We start from the raw sequence: 22502 nt of genomic DNA, 5'->3' as shown, positions 1-22502 counted from the left end.
TTCAATCTTTGAATTTTCTATATAAGGTTGACTAGGGTATGGAAACTACAAAAGTCCATTTAGTTCCATGGACAACAGCCATGGTCTTGCTTATGTTCCTTATTACAGTGGCGCCATCCACTGGTGCAAAGAAGAACTACATTAATGGATTTTGTTAGTAATAGATTTTTTTTCCTTTACTAAGACTAATCATAAAGTCTAACCTAAATAAAATGTCAAAATAATCTATTAAATCATTAATTTAATTAACTTTTGATGCGGAATATGTCACAAAAAAATTGTAAATTTAGAAACACCAACATCCACAATATTCTTCAACTAAGGAATATTAAATAAATAGCTGTCCTGTTCGTATAGGCTCTATACCCAGAGATGAATTCTTTGCTATGGCAATTGCTCATGTAGGGTTGTCTATTGCTCACATTACTGCAAATAACTGCATTACTGCATAAGTCATTTCACAATTAAAGAACCTGTAACCAGCTAACAGCTTTTTCTGCAAAAAGGCCTATTTATCTTACTGAAACTGAATTTCTGTTTACTTACAAATGCACAGTAACTTGCCTTGTGTAAAAGTAATGCTGTCTTATGCATTATTGTGCTCTGTCATGAAGACATGAACACGTTCAATTAATGAAAAATGCCCCCCCCCCCCTCCCCCCCCCCTTTTCCCCCCTTTTTTAATGATATCTTTATAATAGTTTCCAATTGATTTTCATTTGTCACTCTGAGAACTGTCTTCATTCAATGTTCCAGCCTGAAGAAGCAAGAAGTGAAATGTTCTGTGATGTTCTACAGAGTTTTCACTGGGCAGCTAATCTTTACGAGACAAAACTGTGTAATTATGAGTTGCCTCTGGATTCATTAGTAAGATGTACATTGTGTAAAGAGTCTCCTATACAGGATACTAATGGTTTAATTGTCGTTGGTCTTGCCTGATTGCAGTGAGCAGTTTGATTTCCCTGCAGGAAAGGCAACTCTATTTCTCACAGGATTGGGCTCAATTCTATCCAACAAGAACAATGAGCCAAAGATGGCAAAGAATGTATTTTCCACGAAGGAATAATTAATTTATCTCAACTATTAAAACTAGTGGGAAATTATGGGATGACTCTGAATGGGGGCCTCAGAGGGAAAGCTTTGTTTGTTCTTGGGCTGTTTTAATGAGCTTTTCACAAATGGCCAAGAAAAAATACTTCTTTCTCTTCTCCTTTTGCAATATGATAGTCACACACAATAATGAGGATGGGGTGCTTAGGGAATCCCATGGAAAAAGAGCAACACCAAGCCCCTGTTTCTGATCTCCTGATGTCCTATAGCATATCGTCAGCATCTATGTTGTGATTGCAAACAGCGAAAATGGAAAAGAAACGCACAGGCATAGAGCAACGACACTATTTACACAGCAGAGAGAGGGAGAGAGAGAGAGAGAGAGAGAGAGAGAGAGAGAGAGAGAGAGAGAGAGAGAGAGAGATGGTATAAAGTATCAATACCCCCACATAGGGAGAAAAAGAGCTCATAATGAAGTTTGTGTCCTCTGGGGGAAACCAATTGAAGCCAGTAAGAGATATAGAGTATTCACCGTGATGCTTCATTTCGAATAAGAAATTTACCCCTCATGATATTGCATTATTATGCTGTTAAACTGAGTGGCTCTCCATCACGCAGCAATGGAAAAAGTCTGAAAAGGCCTTTAAGACATTTTAGATCCATAAAAACACAACATGATATGATTCAGGTATGATACAGGAACTGGAATAGGACAAAACACTGTGTTATCCCCATTCTAAGACAACATTCTCACACATGGCAGTTGCAATGTAGCTGTGTCCGTGTCAAGGCCTTGCATTAATACAGAGAAAATGGATTATTGATTAATAAATACAAATGCCTTTTATAAAATGTTGAACGGTAGTGGTTGAAAAATTATACTTTTCAGTGAATTTAGCATTGTAGCGTGGAGTTCCTAATCAGCAAACTGCCCTTCATTGAGAGCTGATCTATGGCCAAATGAAATGAAAAGTCAACTGACTAGAAATGGTTTTTCAAATGTGAATTCAATGACGCCTGAGGTCTTTAGTCTCATATCATCTATGTGAGGATATGTTGCTAACACTTCTCCATTTTCCATTATGAGCTTGGCGAGTGTACTTTACCCAGGTGAGTGGAACATGCCTGCAGCACCTAGATGGGTGGCGTGACACTGAGAAATATCGAATTGCATATTTCAAGACAGATTGTTTGTTCTATACACTCATAAAGCTGGAGAAAAAAATGTCAAAGTCATTTCTTTAATAATGCTGTTATTGACTGCTTTGATCAATCTTGTGTCAGCAGCGAGCAAGTAAGTGAGCTTAATTAAATACAAATCGATAATTCCTTAACAAATAGCGCATGGACTCGAGAAACAGACCCAGCAGAATTAATCGGGGAGCATTTGTGTAGCTAAACGTTTGGGAAACTTCATCAAGAATTCAGCTCTCCATCTTTGGTGAACATTTATACATTATGCATGTCATTTAAATGCAATTAGAGGTCCTAATATGTTAATCTCTTTCATTTATCTGGCAAAGCTTTTTTGTAATTACATTGTTGTAAACAATGATAAAACTGTGTCCTCATGCATGCAATTGGATAATTGGCTACTCACAACACATTTAGTAGATTAGACTAAAACTATTATACAATCATATCTGGGAAACTGGCTGTAAGATGCCCACTGTGTCTTAATTTCCAGTCATGGGTAGCTGATGTAACGGAGAAACACATACTTATGGGTGATTTGGTGTGTGTGTGTGTGTGTGTGTGTGTGTGTGTGTGTGTGTGTGCATGTGTGTGCGCGCGTGTGTGTGTGTGTGCGTGTGTCCGTGCGTTTTAATTTTTAGCTTTTTTTATTTGCACAGACCAGAAGTCATGGGCCAACTGGACTCAAAAACAGCTCAACAAGTGTTGCTAAAACTGTCAGGCCAAATCTTGGCTCCAACATATTTTCCTTGTTTTAACAGGCATGAATGAAAGCTATATACAGTGTTTTGCCTGGATTGTCAGGGAACATCAGACTCAGAGACAGATATTACTAGTTTCAAACCACAGTTAGTTTCAACCACCAATTGTTCTTATTAATAGAGGTGCAGGAAAGACAATCAGGTGAGTATGGTAAAACTGCAGGTGCTGAATGGTTGACAGTATGATAAAGGATTCTTTGTTGTGTTATCAGGGTGAAGAGGAGATCGTGAAGAGGATGAACGGAGCACACACCTCGTTGATGGCAGAGCATGAGAATTCAGGTAAGCAGATGTCCGGAAAACTTGACTTACAGGAAAGATCACAAGGAAAGTGTAGGAGAGGATTCACAAGGAGAAGAATCACAAGAACGTTAAAGTATCGCTAGGAGAATCTTAGTGTTAGTAGAGTGGGTAAGTGGTCCAATGTCCATAGATGAGACCAGACAATCACTGAGTGTTTTTATCCATGGCTAATGGAGTGCTGATTGGCATGCTGATGTGGTGCAGGTGATCAGTATTAGGGTGAGAGTGAACGTTGGGTGTGTGAGACGGTGGAGCCTGGTAAAACCATGACAAGGATATGCATAAGTGCTGTTTACACAACACCATTTTCAACTAAAAACATACAACTTTTTATGCGTTTTGGTTTTTCATTTACATGACAACGCTGTTTTGGAGCCTAAAAAAAGCAAACTTTTGTAAAACGTTTTTCAAATCGCAAGTTTTTGAAAACAATACCGTTATTGCAAATTTGTGAAAATGGTGACGTCATGCGCATGCGTATTACGTGTTCTATAGGTGCGCAAATTCTTTACAAAGTGGCATCGCCAACTACTGGCCTGGCATGCATAATACAGTGTTTTTAGTCATTTTCACGGATCTTTGTGAACGGGGATCATTTTGACAAGGTTGTCGTCTGTATGCAAAAAAAGCAATGGAAATACTTTTCCTTTTTTAGGACATTGTTGACGTGTAAACATATACCCTAAGTCCCAGACTCTGACTCTGACTCTTTCTGAACCAATGACCTACCACTGGAACATCCGATGGTTTCCCGGACCACAGAAACAGTGGAGGCTGGTAACCGAGTACGCACTGGAAGGGAATGAGTCCAGTGGTAGGTTGGTGGAGGGAGTTCTGGTGGCCATGGCAGAAGGTTCTTAGGAAACAACCGATCTCCTGGATCTTTCTTTCCATTTGCCCGTTAGACTGGGGATGGTAGCCAGATGAGAGACGTCACACCTAGGAAGGTAAAAAAGGCCTTCCATACCTGGGAAATATACTGAGGTCTTCTGTCAGATACAACGTCCTCTGGAATCCTGTAGTAACGAAAAACACTGACCATGGCATTTGGCAGGACCTTGAGAGGAATCAGATGACAGGATTTAGAAAATCGATCCACATTACCATCAGAAGGGGGCAGGTCCGTGTCCAAGTCAAGTCCTAGGTGTGACCAGGGGTGTTGTGGAACGGGCAACGGATGGAGTTTGCCAGATGGAAGATGGCGTGGGCACTTGGAGATGGCACATTTCAAACATCCTTGAATGAACATTCTCACATCCCTGGCCATGCTAAGCCACCAGAAGTGTTCTTGTAGCAGTGAGAGGGATCAGGAGTTTGCAAACCCTATAGGAATCGTTGGAGTTCTTTGATAGTTGAAGGTATGGACCATTTGTATACTGTTTCAACATTCCCCTTGTCCATCTGGATTGCGTGTTCACTGATGTTATATCCAAGGAACTGTGATGAGGAATGGTGGAAGGAGCATTTTTCAGCTTTCAGGAACAGATGATATTCTCTCAGGTGTTGGAGGACTTCCGCCATGTGCTGGTGATGTTCGCCATACTCCGTGAATACACCAAGATGTCATCAATGTACACTAGTCAGGAAGTCCCGGAGTATCTAGTGAATGAAGTTCTGGAATACTGAAGGGGCGTTGATCAGGCCATACAGCATGACGAGGTATTCATAGTGCCCTGTAGGAGTCACAAAGGTGGTCTTCCACTCGTCTCCCTCACATATCTGGATGAGGTTGTAGGCACTGCGGAGGTCCAACTTGGTGAACACGGCTGCTCCACGTAGTTGTTCCAGGGCTGTAGGGATGAGGGGACGTGGGTATCTGAACTTGACAGTGATGTTGTTCAAAACTCTGTAGTCAATACAAGGCCACAAGGCTCCTTCCTTCTTAGCTACAAAGAAGAAGCGGATGTATCCTTGTTGAAGAACTTCCTCAATGTACTCCTCCATGGCCCTCTGTTCAGGGATGGATAGTGGATAGATTTTGCCATGGGGGACTGGCTCACCCGGAAGAAGGTCAATAGCACAGTCCCATGGCCGGTGTGGAGGTAACAACAACGCTTTTTTGGGACAGAATAAGTTACTGAAGGGGGCTTAGCAGGCTGGGATTTCCACCGATTGCTGTTCCACAGAGCTTGCGATGGATGTGGAGTTTACTAGAAGTAGCTGTACTGGCCGAGGTAGATGAGAGAAAAATCCTTGAAAACAGCTATTGCCCCACTCCAGGACTTCTCCAGTGGTACAGGATAGATCAGGGTCATGTTGCACTAGCCACGGGCGCCCCAAGATGATACCAGCGGTGGAATTCTCATATTGACAGACACAGAGTGAACAACACTCACCGTTGGTCATGGAGGACGAACTGGACATGTAGCGATGGCATGTCCCCCAGCACCACAATATATGCAGAGACCCTGTGTCAGCCTGTTCTGCCACTCAGCGAATGTAAGCTTGATCCAGCTTGATCTCATATCGTTTGGGCTCAATGGAGCTCTCGTCCTGTCAGTAGGGAAATGATGAAGGCGATCTTGACTTGTTTGGTGGCGAAAGATGCGACTGCATCTTGAGGGCCAGCAAGCATTCAAGAAGAAATCCATTGCAATCCTCCGCTGGGCCAGAGTAGGGCGCTGGGTTGGCCACTGTACTAGCGACTACTGGTGATGAAGAAGAAGTAACTGACGATCTGGAAAGAATTGACTGTTAGTGCTCATTTAAGGGGAATCAACAATCTTCTGGAATGGATCCGGGTTACTCATCCTTTACAGTCTTGGTCTGGTCTTCTGTTACAGTATATAGTCGCAAGACAGAGATAAAATCAAGAGATATATAGCAATGCAGGCTAGTATTTGCAAAAATAAATTTCAAGGATGAATGATGAATGATACTGATATTATTTGTTTTTGCAAATGGATTGGAGACCATGGATGGATAGAATGATGTTGAACAGGTAAGTAACAGCTTTGCAGGAACACAGAACAGAATACGCTGGAGACACTGTGGAACAGGCAGACGGTAGAGAAGAGTAGCATCCACAAAGTCACTTGGAGAGAACCGGTAAGGAGTCCATTGCTCTAACGAGACCAGACAATGTGTGCTTTTATACAGAGGGTGATTGGTGAGGGAAGAAACTGCAGGTGATCAGTACTCTGTTAATTGAGAGCCTGGGAGATCCTTAACAGGGTCATATACACAAAGGCACCATCAGGGTAACACACATGACACTAAAATAATGTAATAACGTTATAAATAATAATAACAAAACTGAGATAAAAAAAAAAGAAAAAAAAAAAGATATATATAATGATGTGGTCTGTCACGCAGGGAGTATACTTCAAATGTCCTTTTACATTTTTTGTACAGGAAATTATACATTATTCTTAGTTTTTAACTAGCAAGGACCATAAACTTGATAGTACTTTAAGTCAAGTCAAGTCACCAAGGCAAGAGTGGCAAGAAACCAAAACTCCATCATGTGACAGAATGGAGAAAAAAACCTTGAGAGAAACCAGGCTCAGTCGGGGCCAGTTCTCCTCTGCCCAACGAGCGAACAGTGTATGATTATGATTCAGGCAGCATTACAGGTCAGAAGTCAGATTGGATTAGAACATTCCGAATATTTATCCAGTTCCATCTGGTTGGAAGTCGGAGTCATAACGCTGGTATGGAGATGAGTTTGTTGAGGATCAGTGCCGATGGCTGTCGTGTCGATGAGGCCTTCACAGGGCTGATGAGGCTGGCACTTCATGTGGATGCGTTGGGATGCGTTGTGGATGGGTCCAGGCGCAGGTCCACCATCTGATCTGGATACGGTCCGGATCCGGCTGACTTCAGTGAACCTCGGAATTTTGACTGAACTTTTACTGTAAATGTACATATTATTTGATGTTAAACCATTTACAATTGTTCACCTTATGTGGTAAAGTAACTCACAGTTATCCAAAGGTTTTTACTGTAGCAAAAAAATGTCAGTGAGGGGATCAGAATGAAATAAAATGATCATTATGGTGAGATATTAGCAGAAATATTTTTACAGTGCTGTATAGGTGCTGCTTTTTCATATCCTCTTGACCACACACACAAAGACACATTGCCTGCATGGCCCTCCCTCTGTAAGGCCCATAATTATGCTGATCAGAACAGCCACGGCCCTCGAACAACATCACTCTAATGAAAGCTTGCTAATCCTTAATGAGTCGCTATGTCTTGTGATAAATTTCATAATTATTCAACCCAGCGCGACGGGAGACGAAAATTCATCAGTCAAAGCAAATTAGCCCAGCTCCATTATAGTGCAGCGTCTTGTAGAGACGTTCACTTTATTAGGCCTCTACAGCCATTGCAGTAATTGGGAGCATATTTCACTTGGCTGTATCCCCACTTCATTCAAGGACTGCTTTTATCCTTTTATTTACACGGACTCCCTTTATAAAATGTTTTGTAGCTCGTACCTGCAAGAATCTGAGTGTTTCACAGCTTTTTAGAAGAGAAAAAAATGCTAAAGCTTGTAGATCAGCAGGGTTAACTTGGTTTGAAGCCTTACTTGGATATTACATTTTGGTTATGTTCCCATAGTATTTATTTATAGACTGGTGCAGAAAGATTTCAATCTGAAATGTGTATGAAGAATGAATGAATGAATGAATGAATGAATGAATTATACCGAAGTTCAGCTCAGTATAATTTGAAGTGAATTGTATTGTAGTATATAGCATTTAATTTTTTAAAGTAAAAATCAAAATTAAAACCCAATAATAAAATTTTAATAAGAATAAAATAGAACAAAATAATTCATTATTTTCTTTATATTCTGTTTGGGGTTGAATAACCCAAAGACCTTTAAATTTCTAAAAACAAAAATAATAATTATTATTATTTAACGCATCGGGTTACTGTATGACTTTTCCTAATTTCATTTTATTTTTCATATTGTCTGATTGGTGTACACTCCAATTCACAATTCACTCCAGTAAGTTATTTCCTATATTATTATACTTTTTTCTACGTGCTTTGGGGTCAAACTGAAAAATTATTACAATCAATTAAAAATAAATTTAAATGATTTAACTGTTTTAAATAACTTTAATTTTAATAAAATCCTGTATACTATTTATTTTTTTATTTTTTTACATAAACACAAATATAAAGTAAATTCAATCTCAACAGTCAAAGTCAATCTCGACTAAACATTAGGGTTTAAAAATAATCTAAAACAAGCAAAGTATCAAGTCACAAGTATTATCCATGCCTATTCTCTTGCTTTTCATGTAAGACATCTTCAACAGGCCTCACCTCTCATCCACTCTAATTACCATTCTTTCTGTCATTAGGAGCTTCTACCTCAGGAAAAGATGAGAAAATGTGATTTCCCCAGTTCTCTAATGCTGATTAAAATGAGGACAGTATGAAAGAGGGTATTGTCTCATTGTGTGTGCATGTGGGGTGAGGGGGTTTAGCTGCAAGCGTATGTGTCTGTAGATCAGTGGCTGCAACAGGAGGGATAATTTCACTAGGATGATGGACATTAGGGCGCCCCTCACACACACCAGCCTTGTTTGCTCCTTGACTGCCTAAGGGCGTTTGCTTGGCGGGATTCCTCTCCCACTCATGCACACAACCTGCAGACATGTCAAATGAACAGAACCGGACTTGCTGAGTCACTCACACATTAGTCCATAAATCACTAGCTCATATTTGCACAAAAAAAGCCCTTTCTGTTCTTTCAGAGTCAGTACTACCATGTTGCTCAGGTGCACCCAGTCATTTTTTTTAAAGGGGTCATATAATGGTACATGCACTTTTACAAGTTGATTGTACTGAAATGTGTGTTGGCAGTGCCTCTACACAACATCATAATTAATGATAAAAATCCATCCAGTGTTTTTTTTTTAATCTTCTTATATGTTTTCCCCTTCGAAGGGAATATTCCTCACGATCAACGTCAATGCTTTCATGTTTGCGCAAATCATTTCACACACCATGCAGACTGCTTTACAAACGAGGGTCAGTAACACTATAAAGCTGGTTTTGCTAAGAAGCTGCTCCTGAAAAAAGGATCAGTACCAACTATTCGTGTTCCTGCTGCACCTCCAGAAGAAGAAGTGAGTGTAATGTTTTATTAACCTTTATATTAATCTTTGCAAATCGCTTGCTGCACGCTTCACGATGAATGCGGCTGTTTACACTCAGGGTACATTACGGCATGTTTTCTATGTACAACGTTCTCAATATAATTCATAATCCCACGTTTATAATGAACAACGCGTTATGGTTATTGTGTTATTAATACAAACAGTGTACGCACAGAACAGAGGGGCGGGGTGAGCAAATTATTTAAAGCTCATTATCATTTAAATGTGATTTGAGCTCATTATCATTTAAAGACACATGCACTTAAACGGCGTGCTGAAAACAGAGCTGTTTTTGACCAGGTAAAATGAGTGTTTTCTTACAATACTAATGAGAATTTTTGTACAAAAATGGCATTATATGACCCCTTTAAAAGTTTTATTCAAAAAAATGATTAGTACTTTTGATAAATAGGATTAATATCATATGCACTCACATGAGACGAAGACTAGATGTCTTCGTCTCGCATGAAAAATGCGCTGTTTTATTGTACATGGAGCAGGCTATGTTCATACTTATCAGCCTATTGTGATGCATTTGACAGATTTATTTGTAATAATAACAACAAGTTGTTTTTGTCTAATACGATCACCAAAGCCGAATTTATTTGATCAAAAATACAGTAAAAACTGTTATAATGTCAAATATTTTTACAATTTAATGTGAACTGTTTTCTGTTTGAAAATATTTTACAATGTATTTATTCTTGTGATTTCAAAGCTGAATTTTCAGAAGCCATTACAGTCTTCATTGCCACATGGTTCTAATATGCTGATTTGCTGCTCAAACCTTTCATATTATTGTCATCCTCACAGTTGAAACCAGTTGTTCAGCATTCTTTGATGAAATGTTCAAGAGAACAGCATTTGTTTGCATTTTTAAACATTTTAAATGTTAAAGTCTTTACGTTCTTTTTTGATCAATTGAATGCCTCCTTACTGAATAAAAGTATAAATTTAAATATATAAATAAAAATCTTACTGACCACAATATATTACAGGTACAAAATGGCATAAGAACCAACAGTGAGAGTGACAGTATGAATAAGAATGTGAGTAATCAAAAAGTATAAACACATACTAAATCTAAGAATGCACATGTAGTATGAGACAGAGAAAAACAAACCAAAAAAAAAAAAAAGGCAAAACTTTTTTCTTTTTTTTTTTAAACAACCACTCTAGTGTGAAGGGACAGCAGTTAATGAACAAACTTCATACATCCATGCCAGTAGGTGTCAGCATTAAGTCCAAAATAACTAGCCTGAAGAAAAGCCAGTGACACATAAGCATAGGCCCTATCCCAAATGGCACACTTCATATTCACTTTCTCGTGCACATGTCTGTTTAAGCCACGAGATCGTAGGGTGTCCCATTTGTCATTTTAGGTTTCAGAAGGGTGCTCGTGAGCGCCCCCTTTACGGGAGCACTTTTGCTGAGCCCGTCACGAAAGTTGCGGACTCGTAGGAAGACAGCGAGTGTTTAGGGTGCCATTTGTGACAGAGTACTTATTTAAATAAGTTCTTACTTTGTGACCGCTAAAAAAGTATGTTCTATATATGTTCCATGCTGTCATTATCATGTGACCTACCAGCGTCAGTTACGTTGAATCACTGCCAGTCATAAAGCCTCCCACGTGGCCTCATGGGATAGTAAAGTGTCCATATGCACATTTCAGAATCTCACTGGAAGAAGTAGGTCATCCGGATAGTTTTTGCCTACTCTTTTATGAGTACTGTGAATTCCAACATACTCTTTGTCACATACTGTTTTTCGCCCTCTATATAGTAGGGAAGCATGCGATTTCTGATGCAGCCAGTAACAAAGACTAAGGCCTATACTGAGGGTACTTGTAAAATGTAAAATGTGTACTTCACATTTTGTCCATAATAAAAAATGTTTTTGGAATATATTTCCACAGGACTAAACAGCAGAGAAAGAGAGGACAGAGTTGATGAGATAAATGGTTTGGACAAATGAATTCATGAGAAACAATGCAGTCAGAGCACAAAAGACTCCAGTTACAAGGTAGCTCATTCAAGGTCGGGCTAGGGATGAATCCATAAAACTGATACCGCTGTCTGCCTACAGTAAAGGCAATGACTATACAATGATGAGCAACACTACACACTTTTTAACAGTTTAAATTCATTTTCAGTGAACTTGAACAGAATATGTGGTCAAATGTGTCTAAAATAACAAACCCTCTCATTATTCTTTTGCCATCCTCATCAACATCAGAGACGTAAGCATTTGAAATGTTATATTCTCACAAATCCCACATTTTTTCTTGATGTCAATAGGAAATATATGGTTAATATAGCTGAATTTTAGTTAGAAGAGTTGGATTTCATAGGATGTGGTGTGTTTGGTGTGTGTGTTTGTGTGTGAAATCCCTTCAGTCAGACCGTATCATTTGACCAGGCTAATCTCCTCTTCTTACAGCTCATTACAACTATGTTTGTCCAAAACAATGGCCCAAAGTAATGAAAAAAGCCGCTGCGAGGCTGAGCTGATTGGAAGGTAATAAAAAGTGAAAAAGGACAAAGTGAAAAGGCAATGCACACACTCGCTCTCACAAACACTGACTGAAAATAGCATCCTTATCATCCCGGTTTCATTTAGATTTGATTACTGTCGGATTATAATGCAATCACAACACTGTTTGAGAGGTAGCTATGGGAACCGTGTATCTCGCTGCAGATCTTAATTTAGGTTTGAACACTCCAGATCACTTAGATACAAGAGACGAGGGGGATGGACAGAAAGGAACAAGGGCGCGAGAGGAGGTGAGAGGTATACTGGGAATGAGGCATGATGGGGAGACAGGCACTTTCTTGTTCTTTCTGTTGTATTTCATATGCGATTCAATTTGTCTTTCAGGAGGAAAATCAATTTCTGATGACAATCCTGTGTGCTGCACTGAAAGGCAGAGAGTTCCTGAGTCCTGGGAAAGTTGCTGTTGGAGACGGAGGCTAATCTCAGCAGAATGAATCATTCACACTCTTATTTGGACATCTGTGTTAACATTCCACCCCTCCCTAATAAACTCTCCCCGACTGGTGACGGTTTCATTAAAAGTTTTTGCAGGTGGTTGAAAGTTTGGTGGGACAGGAATATGATGACGCCAACTGGACTGAATTTCCTCCTACCGTGTCAACAGATGCATGGAACTTTATTCTTAACCATAATATGTTTATAAAAATATTGTACAAGATATTTTATATATGTTTAATATGTTATACATATATTAGGATCATAGGATCTGATTTAAATGTCAGTTTTGAACTGCTGAATGCATTCATGTCGATATAAGTTCTGTAACCATGGCGATGCTGAACTTGACCGTGGCAAAGGAAAGACACCGCAAACAGTGTGCACAAAACAATGACTTGAAAGCACAGAATGTCAGATCAATGGAAAGTTAATTAATGAAGTGAGCAGAACTGCCAGATGCTCTTGATTCCTATGGAGCACATGTTCTTCATACTGCTGCAAGACACAAAGAGAGGCTTCTTTTCATGATTCTCAATGGCTTGCAGTTCAATTAATCTCATATTTTTAGTCATTTAAAATTAAAAGGGAAAAATAAACATCTCAACCATGTAGGCAAAGGTGTCACATCTATAAAAGATGAAATATGTAGCCTTAAAGTTATAGTTTGCCCAAAAATGCCATAATTCTGATGGACTTTCAACCCAGGCTCATTTAAAAAAAAAAAAAAAAAAAAACTTTATATATATATATATACAGTTTTACATATATATTTTAAAAAATAAAAATAAAAAACAAGCTTAACAAGATAACAAGGGGGCGTGGCTAATAAGAAACACCTGGGGAGACTAATTAACATTAAACGTTACAAGGAACTGCAAAACATGGAGAAAGACAGGAAATAACATAAAAGTCCAGAAACACACAAGACAGGGGAACACAGGTTGGAATCATAACATAACCATACCCCAAACCTAACCAATAGTTTTAACAAAAGCAAATATGAGATAAAAATGTATTTTGCTTGCTTCTACAAGTCTTTAAATTATCATGACTCATGTGTCAAGGAACACTTACCCAAACACACCACATCACAAGTGCAATGCTGTACCAGGTGAATTTCCAAGCAAGTTTACAGGAAAAGCCATACATGTGCTCCATGTTTGCTCTTATGTAATGCAAACTTCAAAATGTATTAGTTTATAAATCATTCACTGCTGTAAAAGTGTTTTCAGGTCAAAACATAGGATTGTTCAAGGAACCGCTCAAAAATGTTTGCATAAAAAAGTCCCCTTAACACCAGAGCTGAAAATTAAAAGTCTTTATTAATTGATAATCTGCTCCTGTAATCATAAATTGTTTCAAAAGATATGTTTTACTACCACTTGTGTTCATTTCAGATGGAAACTGAAGTGTTTGTAAAGGTACGTTTTGAAATCTTGCAATTGGTAGAGGCATGTTATTCCACTGTTTGAGATTTCTTTCTTTCTATTGAAAGTCGACATTTATGTGGTTAAATTCGAGTCGACGTCGACTAGTCACTGATGACGTCATTAATTAACAAGTCAACCCGAACCTCGATCTGAGAGTTGAACTTGGGTTGCCTTGTGCACAGCTATGGCATATATGACACAGCACTGCCCACAAGGTATTGTTCCTATACGTAATAGCTTATTTTTATCAGTTCTTCTTCTGTCTTTGGGTCGTTATATACAGATAAGTTAGCACAGTCAAGATTACATTAATGTATTAATAAGAGAGTGATTGCGTATTAAATAATTCTACCTGGCAGCGTCTCTCTACTAACAGTGAAGCTGTGGGCTTTAGTTACTAAGAAATATATGCTAGAACTTTTCAGTTTCTAAGCTATTTTATAGATAAATCAAATCACAGAACAGTGTTGACAATGCATTTCTGCACTACTGAATGTTTCTGTGTGCGCGCGATCTCCACGTGATTTAGAACGGCAATTAACTTACAATAAGCCGTTTAAAATATGGATTCACTCAAAGAATTTTGAGCATCCAGATGATATAATCAAACATATCTTGTGGAGCGCCTAGGAGTATGCATTTATTTGTCATTTTGACTGTTGGAAACAGAGTGTAAAAGTGGACTAAAGATTTATTATCCTGTTGCGGCCTCTATAGGCCATGATCAGCGACTAGTTGACGTCAAACTTAATGCCTGCTACAGCCTGTGTGATTTCAGCAATTCTTTAAGATCATTACAAATCACACTGTACAACATGGATCTAATAAACTTGGGTATGGCATGTAGACTGTATGATTATGACACCTATTGAATCGTAGGCTACGACGCAAGTTAGTATAGAAGAATAAAACGCCATCAGCATGAGGCTAGTGGTAAACAAATAGATCAAGATAAATCGCACTTTAGCAATTGTGGTTTTATGTGCGCTGAAAAAAAGAGGAGGAAGAGAAAGAGGAGAATATGGACGCGGTCATGGCCAGGTTAAAAAGTTTATGAGGAGATCGTAAAAGCAATCCATTTGAAAGGGGAATATGGACGCGGTTATGGCTAGGGAAAAGAGCCATGAATGCATCCATATTCTCCTTTCAAATCGATTGCTTTTACAATTTCTTTATGAACTTTTTGAGGCATCAAAGTTTTGGTGGAATGGACTTTCAATGGAAGAACAGAATTTTCTCAGATTTCATTCTTTTAAAGATGTCCATAAATGCATGGGAAGAGGAGAGATCAGACTTCTCTTAACATTTGCAATATCTGTAAACTATTTGGTAATGTCACGTGAGACGTAAAGAGGACTTTAAATCAAGCCTACACTAAAGGAAAGGGACACATTAGAGAATAATGACGCAATTTTCAAAAAGTCATTTTACTAAGCATTAGCTGCACTGAAGCTGATTAAGGGGTATTGTATTAAACTATTTTTTTTTAACAATTTTTGATTAAAGAGTCTATCCCACAATTGCCCAATGAACATTGTTGAAGGTTGAAAAATGACTTGTCACACAAATGTCAGATGTGAAAGGCATACAATTTAGACAATCCCCCATTTTTGCCATGGCTACCTGATTTAAAAAAAAAGAAAAAAGAAAAGAAAAAGAAAACCCAAAACTGACTTGATTAGACGTTGAAGTAATAGATCTGAAGTATCAGCTGGACTCATGATTAGAATAAAAGTGTATTGTATGAGGCAATGACCCTCATGGCTAAAATCCTTTCTATGTTCTTCCAGACAGAAAGGGTTTAGACCTCATAATAGTTATTTTAAAGAGCATGTAATTAACAAGGTCTAATGCCATTGTCATACTGTTAAGGCTCAAAAGTTTGCACAGCAAGGAAGTTGGGTTTTAAAATAGACCGCTCAGTGAACATGGGCTCTGATTACAATTATGCGCTACACTTTGCTGATTTGAAATCAATGAGGCCAAATTTCACAGGGGCCCTGTCAAATGGTAGCAACGAGCATCCCAGATCCATTCCCCAATCAAAAGTTTTTGCTCTGTATAATTTCACGCAATCAGATTTCTCCACAGTCATCCAGTGCAATCAGGTAATCAGTGGGGCCCATTAACAAGACAAATGGGGTTTAAAAAGTGGGTGCACTCTGTTTGCAGGAACTTCCTGTGGAGAAGGCCCCCCTGCCTCTGCCATCTTTGATACGCTGCAGAATGGCTCTGTACTCGCTGCAATTTGGGTTTAGAAAAGGAACTCACGATTTCATGAGATTTCGATCATTTAACATGGTATCAGCTAATGAAGTGATATTGTTAACTGGTAAAGGAATGTTTAAATTGGCTGGATATCAGATAAAGGTCCTTTCTTTATACAGTTTGAATTGATTCATTAATGCAATGCATGTTCGCCATCACGCACATTAGGAAAAGGTTCTCTCTAGGATTTTTCCTTTAATTGCTTTCGACTTGAATCTAAAAAAATTGAAGAAAACTAAGAAAAGGTGCCTTTCATTTGCCCTTTTTAAACTAAGAGGATGATATTTTGGCCTAAATTGCAGTTTCTCTCGGTGGACACAATCTGTCATTACCACATATTTAAATGCCTGTAGAAATAATGAACCAAGACAATGTGCACATAACAAAGACAACAACAAAAAATGAAAAGGAAGAGGCTCTAATTTTGGCCCTTGGGGGAATGTGGAGCGATTCTAATTAAGCTCATCCTGAAATGAAACACTCAGGTCATGCCGGTCTCTCATCTTGGTCCCTTAACTGGCTGCTTTTGTTTGAGACGTACAGTTAATAACAATGACCAACCTCAGAGAGCGGAAGTCATGCTCATAAAGACCCAGAGGCCATTAGGAACCTCACATGCCGTATAGATATTTGATTAGATGCCGCTTTAACTGCCAGACAGCAGTCAAAGATGGCTGAATTGCACAAGTTGTCCCTCAAGTAGTCCTGATTAAACACGTGAATCAGCGAGGAGCTGTGCTGATTCTACCAAAGGTGATTTGAAGTGCTTAATTAAACATAGACTATACCGAGATATCTCAATCTAAGAGCTGTCAAGCCTTAAACCAGGATGAATATCTCACACCTCATGTGTCATATATTTGCAGATAGATCTATCGCGACTGGTAATATCTGATCAGCTCGCTCTTATCTACACTTTGCCAGACCTCAGATTGTTGAGCTATCTTTCATTTGGTTCATTGTGTGCGGGATGGTAATTGACCGCAGATAAGCGCTCTCCCTCCCTCCTAGGCCAATCCCAAGCATTCCAAAAGCAATTTTCTTGGACATGGGTTCTATCCTCGGTCATTTGGCTGACCAGGGATGTCTAAAGCTTTTGGATGCCTGGCTTCAGATGAGTCCACTCAGCTCTGGCCTGCCACTCCCAGCCAGATGCCCCAATCTTTCAATCAACCATCCCATTTAGTGCTGCAAAGCACCACTGCCCAGCATCGCTTACTGACAGCGATGGCACGACTATTTTCTACTGCTGAAAATATCCTCTGCATTGGGCCTAATAACTCACGTTGTTCTGGGCAATCAAAAGTAGCGCATCAGGGTTAAAGGGATGGTTCACCCCAAAATGGAAATTCTGTCATCATTTACTCACCCTTATGTTTTTCCAAACCTGTATGAGTTTCTTTCTTCTGTTGAACTTCTGTTGAAGTTGGAAACCAGAAAGTTGACGGTAGCCATTGCCATAGTATTTATTTATTTTTTTCCTACTATGGAAGTCAATGGCTACCGTCAACTGTCTGGTTACCAACATTCTTCTTTGTGTTCATCAGAAGAAAGAAACTCATACAGGTTAGGAAAAACATAAGGGTGAGTAAATGATGACAGAATTTCCATTTTTAGATGACCTATCCCTATAAGCATGTTGATGCAAACATTCAGTTAGAAAGGATTGTGGTTATGGATGTACTGTAGGCTGAATCCAATACATTAAACAGTCAGCTGAAAATCAAATATTTTTGCTTTTTTTTCTGGTCATTATATCAATGTAGTTAACCAATCAGAGCAAGATAATCAAGGTTTCCATGGCAACACTAGTTAGGGGGGAAAAAGTGGGAAATAATTGTCAATCATTTGTCACCACCAGTCTAAATTGTTTTGATATTAGGTTGATATCTAATTTGCATTTTTAATTTCTCTGCAGATGATATGCTCCCTGGTTAATGAACAATTAATTGGTGACAAATTCAAATTAATATCAAATATGGAAAATGCAGTGGCTAGACAGTGAACAAACAAAACATTTTCTGGTTCTTTCTTTCACAGAATATAAAAGCTAAAACTCAATTTCAGAGGTTGACACAGAGTACTTGCACTAACATAAGGTTTTACATTTCCAAAACAAAGGCAGTAAGTGCAAATACCATTGTGTTGCATCATTGGACTACTTGACGTTGAGTCACTCAAAGGTGAAAAACCTGTTGAAGCATTTTTAAGACTTAAACATAGCAAATGAGTAGTTTTTTAGCGCCTTCAGAACACCTCATTTCAGTTGCATAATCGCACGGCACATTGAACAGACTAAAATTGTAACAATTACCTTTCAATCATGTGCCATGAATTTGAACTTTTTAAAAGCATCTCAGTCATACAGCTCTTTCCTTTTGTCCCCTTTTAAAATCTCTCATAATTTCCATGAGTTCCTTTTCCTGAGTCCAATTGGATAATGGATGTAAATAGGCCTTATACATCTAATTTGACTAGAGACTGAAAAAACAGAGTAAGTGCCTTTTTATAAAGGCTTATATTGAGGGAGAGCTTTTGATTGCAGGAAATGGAGATCTTATCTCTTGTTTGCCTGGCAAACGCCTGCACACTGTAATCTGGATTATTTAACTAAAAAGCCTATATGTTCCCTTTTAGACAAAATGGATTAATCTTTGCATGTATGTGAAGTATTTCCATTTTATATTCATACTCTCACAGGCATGTTTTGGCTTGATACTGCTTGAGACAGTTCACTGTTTGCCATTGACATTGTCTATCTATCTATCTATCTATCTATCTATCTATCTATCTATCTATCTATCTATCTATCTATCTATCTATCTATCTATCTATCTTAAAAAAAACTCTATTTATTAGATTTTTCTGTTTGGAAACAGTGCTAAATTGTGTTTATGTATAGATCTAACTTCCAGAGAAAATGTGTTTTTTTTATTATCTACAGTCCTCTAGTAACATTATAATCTATTACTATCCATACAGTTTTATTGCAGCACTAGATTGCTAATGAACTCTTTCAGTCTAATAAAAACACACTGGCAAAACCTGGACCCGTAAAGTCACAAAAATGCTCCTCCAACATTCTCCCTATACTTGACCTCTCAGGTTAATGGCTACATGAAATACATCCATGTGACGTCCTGTTTAGAATTCTTGGTGTGTTACAATTGTTTCACTTTTTACATGCAGTTTTATTTTTGCTTCTGATTGTAGTGAGAAGAGAGGCCTTAGAGCAAGTAAACAGTTGATTGTGGTGGTTATACTGTTAAAAATGTCATATGTTTTTTTTTTCTTCATGTTTGTAGCAATGCAAAACTAAAAGAAATGATTTAGGTCTTTCTATTGCTATCTGCTTCAGGGCACGTTTCCCCTTCACAGAGTCATTCTCTGATCACTCCTCTTGTGTCGACTTTTGGCTGTTTAGGAGACAAAGGAGTCTTGTGCTGCATTTCATGCTGACATCCTCGCTTGCTTCATTTTGAATCGGCTTTGAATTCAGTGACCTTTTCATTTTGGGCTGTTTTTGTGCGCATCTATCTCTTGGGATTATCTCTATACAGATTGTTTGTGTGCGTGTGTTTGTACGTACGTGTCAGGAGGGAGGTGGGATAGGAGAATTATTTTAGGCTGTTATCATTCTAATGGTATTGGGGGGAAGTGCCATATAGTTCAAAACCAGATCAATGTGAATTAACGTCCCCTTGGAGATCTGAGGACAACAACAGCACAAAAATCATTTTGTCCTTTTCACGTGTTTTCACTCAGAGGGAATGAAAAATGTTCTCCTTTCGTACATGGAAATGAAACACGAGACAGTAGATAATCTCATAAATATGTGTTGCATTTCATGCCCAATTCTCAGGCTTATAGAGAGCGAGTGAGAGAGGAGCAGCAGAAAAAGGAGTTAGAGAGAGAAGGTCTTTGTTTCAGGCTTGGCTGACAGGAAGTGGTGGCAGAGGGACAGTCAGGGACACTCATCCCCGGGAATAAGGAATGCTGGAAGACACGGTATCCCTTTTTGATCAGACCTCGCTGATGGATCGGTTGGAGAAAGGCAAATAGGGATAAGACAGACCCTTGATGACAGCAGACCAATTTTGATGTCCTTTTAACTCTCATTGCGGTGCGTCTTGTTTGAGCTGACGTTTTTGAAGAGCATGGGAAAATGGCCTTTAACCTGATTGCAGAATCAGAGAAACCATGAAATAGACCCAAAAACAGGGTGGGCCGCTTTTCACGATGTCGAATATTCACACAAGTTCTACAAGACATTACAGCTTTCAGGGGCAAAGAGGCACTGATCGACTCCCAGAGGCTGGTTTCGCTGGTGGTTTAACAAGATAAAGCTTTCATTAAGACCGCAGCACAGGGCAGAGGCGACTGTGTTGTTGCCGTGGTCGAAGAGTGCGTTTCCTTGTTTGTCTGCAGTCGTGGCTGTGATTAATGCTCCTGCTGTCCACTTTAAGCAGGACCTTCAAGAAAAACACTGAGAGAAACAGAGTAGTAAAAAGAGAGAGAAAAGGAATAATTTATGTTCCTGTCGAATTTTCTTTCTACTCCTGTTTCCGAAAACACCAAAGTTCTGAAATGAGACAACGGCATTCTGTCTGTTTTGCGCTAAAGGACAGCAGGATTTCAATGGAAAATGATTAATTCTAAAATGCAGAACCATGTGCAAAGTGTTACATTAGTGAAGCATCCGGTTCCATATTGAATGTAACCCTAAACTCAAAGGCCCTGAGCCGTCCTCTATGTTTATAATGCATTAGTGGAACAAACTCTTCACTGTACTCTATTTACAAATCCCAGCAGGTCATGGATTAGTTGCAGATGTGGGTATGAAATGGCCTCGACCAAATTCATAACACAGAAATAAATGTTATGTTGGTGTAAGGTCTTTTTTTTTTCATCTTTTTGTTTGAACAAATTTTGATGGGGTGGAGGGAATGAGAGAATACAGCTCACTGTTTGGAACACGAGGTGTGGTACAACATTTATATTCCTCAGATTAGTTCTGCACTCCTCTAAATGTAAAACAAAGGTTATTAACTTACTAGGCTAAAAGCTTTAACCAACATTTATTTATCTTGGGTGAACAGATTCAGTAATTTGTCTTTGAATTATTGCTTTTTACTTTGGCTCACACCAACACACGCTCACAGTCTCTCTTCATTTAACTTATTTGGATGAGCACTCAAGAACTCTTAGACTGAGCAACCTGAATTGATTTTCTCACCTAACACCTTGTAGTGAGGGAGACGTTGCAACAAACAAATGTACTGCTCTTGTCAGAGTCGCATCCTCGCAAACGCATCTTCATTTGCAGTGATGTAAGAACAACAGCCTTGCTTACAAATGTCAGAATAACGGAAGTGGAATACCTAAACAAGAGCAAAGTCTGGTGGTCTGTATACACGACTGGACACTGGTGTGCGCTTTATTGTCACTCTGTCCCCTCCAGCCTCTTACACATGATCAGAGAGACAAGTAACCTGCCGTTGGCAGGTTAATGGACAAAGGAGACTGTGTCTGGGGTGCAGGAAGACCTTCTGCCGGTGCTATCAGCCGGCCTATTGTTGGGCTCTCAGGTGCATTAGGATCATCGTAGCCCTCACTTTGTGTGAAAGGAGAGAACAGTAAATGCATTTAACTTCCAACAGAACACTGGACATGTCAGTCAAGCCCCCCCACTCACCACAAACACCACTTACTTCTTGCTCCCTTTTCCAGACAAATAAATAAACTATGGCTATGCCTGAAACATGAAAAATACTGCCTTCTTAGGAGGTATACAGAGGCACTAAGGCACATCCATTTACAACATTCATGTCAAATCCTCTCTGCTAATGTGCTTATATTTGTTTTTGTTTTTAAAGTGCTGGATATCCTTCACTCCCTAGAACAGGGGTTTCACACCTTTTGATACCACAGAAACCCAAATAGTAAGGCATAAAATACAAATGCAAAATACAAAAAAATATATTTGTATGCATAAATTCCTATTTTTATATATAGTGAAACATTTGTGTAAAAAATGTTTTTTATTGTTTGACTATATTTTTGTACCTTATCTGGCAAAATTTTAACATTACAAATACAAAAATACATCTGTTGCGTCACAAATACATCTATTGTATTCTTTACGCAATGTTGATGTACAATAAAGTAAAACCGTGTACACACTGTATGATTTTGGCCACGATTTTGCTGTCTGAGACAAATTTTGTGAATCCTCGGACCCTAAGCCAAAATCTGAAGTCTTTGATCGTTAGTTTGGCATGTTCATCGACAGGCGATTAATGACCACTGCGTTAAAATTGTACCTAATTTCACGAAATTCTGACAGTGACCAGAGATTTGCAAACCCCCATTTGCTCCACACA

This window comes from Abramis brama (assembly GCF_963993115.1).
Source record: "Abramis brama genome assembly, chromosome: 11".
Taxonomy (NCBI): Eukaryota; Metazoa; Chordata; class Actinopteri; order Cypriniformes; family Leuciscidae; genus Abramis; species Abramis brama.
The sequence above is the reverse complement of the archived record's forward strand: the minus strand, read 5'-3'. Positions refer to the sequence as shown.